At 38.2% G+C, this 3823-nt stretch overlaps 1 long non-coding RNA gene across 1 annotated transcript in view; it reads left to right on the forward strand.

The window, feature by feature from the left end:
• The window catches only part of LOC137321368 (uncharacterized), a 230284-nt gene that overhangs the window by 61094 nt on the left and 165367 nt on the right, over positions 1 to 3823 (forward strand). The window lies entirely within an intron of this gene.

A 3823-nucleotide genomic window follows, 5' to 3' on the forward strand; every position in this document is an offset into this window, starting at 1 on the left:
AACTGCATTGTGGCAGATTCTTCTCCAGTAATCTAGCCATACTGACCTCATGGTGGACTTATATTGGGTTCCATTAAACGGTGCCTTATAAAGAAAACAATTTTATAATGAAATTACTTGCTATAAATATTAATAGCATACTTTCCATCAAAACTGCAAATGCTTTGTGAACTTTTATGTGTCACAATTTGTGAGTTTTCTTCAATGATTTCTAATTTTTGTGCATTCTTTAAATCAGGGGTTTGCAATCTTTTGTCTTGAGTCACATTGGTGGCTGCATATCCATAGAACAATTTTCTAAGTTTGTGTTGCTGGTGAGAAGCCTCCTCACTGTCTGTGCTTATTAGAAATCAAGGACATCTCACTCACGACTTCCTGATACGGGCACCAGGTAGGCAAGGCTCCCTGCCAAAAGCATGAACTCGGAAAATTGACCATAAAGTTTAAATGCATGTTTCCATTAATCTGCATGTACCCCAAGTTGCTGTTACTAACAGATCTTAGCATTCTAGGGCTGCAAGTTAGTCATCCCTGCTCTAAATCTTTGTTTCTCTATTAGTCTTTCCCCTTTGTCTTATTCCATGCTCTCTGCTTCTCCCCATTTCCCCTTTATGCTTCCCTTATACTGTGCATACTAGTGTTGTCCTGCATTGTGTCCTGGTGTAAACAGGGAGCTCATAAGCATAGGAACAGATGTAGCCCATTTAGCCCCTCGAGCCTGTTCCGCCATTCAATGAGCTCATGGCTGACCCGTGACCTAATTCCATATACCCGCCTTAGCCCCATATCCCTTAATACCTTGGTTAACAAAAATCTTTCATTCTCTGATTTAAAATTAACAACTGCTGTTTGTGGAAGAGAGTTCCAAACTTCTACCACCCTTTGCATGTAGAAATGTTTCCTAACTTCACTCCTGAAAGTCCTGGCTTTAATTTTTAGGCTATGTCCCCTAGTCTTAGATTCCCCAACCAGAGGAAATAGTTTATATCTACCCTATCAGTTCTCCTTAATATCTTGAAAAATTAGTTCAAATCACCCCTTAATTTTCTAAATTCCAGGGAATACAACCCTAGTTTGTGTAATCTCTCCTCATAATTTAACTCTCAGAGTTCAGGTATCATTCTAGTAAATCTACGCTGCACTCCCTCCAAGGTCAATATATCCTTCCTAATTTGTGGTGACCAGAACTGAACACAGTACTCGAGGTGTGCTTTAACCAGGGCTTTGAATTCCTGTAGCATAACTTCTACCCCCTGGTATTCTAGTCCTGCAGATATAAAGGCCAGCATTCCATTAGCCTTTTTGATTATTTTCTGCACCTGTCCATGACATTTTAATGATCTCTGTACTTGAACCCCTAAGTCTCTTTGGATCTCCACTGTTTTGAGCTTTTCACCATTTAGAAAGTACTCTGATCTATTTTTTTAGGTCCAAAGTGGGTGACCTCACACTTGCCTACTTTGAAATCCATTTGCCACAGTTTTGCCCATTCACTTAATTTATTAATATCTCTGTAATTTTATGCTTCCATCCACACTGCTTACAATGCTGCCTATCTTTGTGTCATTGGCAAACTTGAATATGTGGCTCTCTATCACGTCATCTAAGTTGTTACAAAATACAATGAATAGTTGAGACCCCAACACAGATCCCTATGGGACACCACTAGTCACATCCAGCCAAATTGAGTAGCTGCCCATTATCCCTACCCTCTGTCTCCTGCCACTCAGCAAATTTCCTAACCAGGTCAATAATTTGCCCTCAATTCCATGAGCTTCAACTTTAGTTAACAGATTATAGTTAGGGCATCTGCAAAGTTCTCATCTACTTCCTTTAAAACCCTGGGATGGAAACCATCTGGTCCTGGTGATTTGTCACTCTTTATTGCCATTATTTTTTTCATTACTGTTAATTTGCTTACGTTAATTATGGTGAGTCCACGTCCCTGATTCAAAATTAGTTTCCTTGGCATGTCCGACATGCTATCCTCATCCTCTACTGTTATTACTGATGCAAAGTAATTATTTAACATGTCCGCCATTTTCTTATTTTCATTTACAATATCACCATTATCAGTTTTTAAGGGGCCCACATTGCTGTTGACCACCCTCTTTTTCCTAATATAATTGTAAAATTGTAAAAAAAATTGTGTTGATTTGTAAGGTATCTTTGCATTGGTATGGGTAGAAAAGCAGTGGTGCTCTATGCTCTATGTATAAATTTCAGCCTTCTTATATTGTAGTTGTGTTTCCCACCAGTTGAAAAAAAAATTGAAGGAACACATATACAGCAGCATACTGCACTTTTCACACAAGCACATTAAAAATCTGTCTGACACTGGCCCTGAAAGTGCAGCATAACAACAACATAGTTTAAGTCGCATTCTTCATGAAAAAGGCTTCAGCAAACCATTTTTGATTGCAAACCCAAAATGCAATGAGGTAATTTCTGTAGAAATGCATCACTGTCACTTGCCTGGCGTGTGACCCCGATGAAAGAGACATTTGTCTGTTCCCCCGCCCAAGAAAAAAAACGGATGTAGCAGTTTTTTGTGAAGATGGAGCCCCTCTAATACTTTCACAGAATGCCTTCATTGCAACCAACTTCTAAAACTCTACACCTGTGCTATCCAGTATTTGTTGCATAAGGAAAGCTTGATGGGAAAAATCCAGATATCAGAATTCCAGAATTGATGAACTGTGTATAAATCTGACGCCACTTGTTTTAAACAGATTTTGATGTGTAAAAATGCCAATTAAGAGCGCAATTGGTCGGTATACTTAATCACCAGATAATTATCATACTGCTGCAACTATTTTAATGAAACAAGCCGTAAGGGTGTTAGTTGTTTTTTTTAATATATATATATATATATATTGGTTTTTTTATCGCGGCTTCTTTTGAAAACTAGTCAGATCATTCAGTTGAATACTTCATTCAAAAAAGCAGCTCATCAACTGGAGAGTCGGAATTAAATTCCATTTGTACTAGCAAGAATAGTATGGAGCTATTTGAAAGATCATTTCAAACTAAAATAAACTTAAAACCCTCCTATATTTCTACATGGCAAGTATGTGCATATTTTGCGCTCAAACAATTTTGCAACTGGATTTCAACACACGCATAGTCACAAAAACACGTATGTAGCTGCACAGACCCACAGTCGCTCACACACATAGATAGACATTCACATGGACAGCCACATACACACACATATAGTCACATACTTAATTCGATTCGGAAATATCCAACAGATCTTCCTTATTTATTTGAAAATTGAAAGTTAAGAAATATGACATGAGTCTGCCTCTTTCTGATTTTTATGTTTTTTTTGTCCCCGAAGCTATATATACCCCATATAATGACATTCAACGTTGAAAAGCGTTAAATTGATACGGGATGATAATATTTGTATTAGTTTCACCGTTGTATTGAAAGTTATCTTTATTTTGGCTCTTTGTATTAAAACAATGAACAGAACTGAACAGTTTTAAACCAAATGTGCACTTTTAAATTCCAAACCCCACTCACCGTCTTCCCCACTGTCACACAAAAAGCCCTTGGTTCTGGTCGAGTGCTTGGCAATGGTTCGTGGGGGTGGGATTATAAACCCAGTTTCAAGAATCGTCAACTGGATCGTGCTCAGAATTCACTCCTCTCGTCTTTAAAATATTTATTGGTGATTGGTTCAGTATTTCACACGTGGCCCATCCTGAGCGATTTAAAGTTTACTCAGACTGGCTGCAATCTCCAAGTGAGCTGCAAAACTCTCGGATACTCGTCAGAAAGAGAAGGACGGTGAGAAAAAAAAGAGAAATACATC

This window comes from Heptranchias perlo, chromosome 5 (genome assembly GCF_035084215.1).
Source record: "Heptranchias perlo isolate sHepPer1 chromosome 5, sHepPer1.hap1, whole genome shotgun sequence".
NCBI lineage: Eukaryota > Metazoa > Chordata > Chondrichthyes > Hexanchiformes > Hexanchidae > Heptranchias > Heptranchias perlo.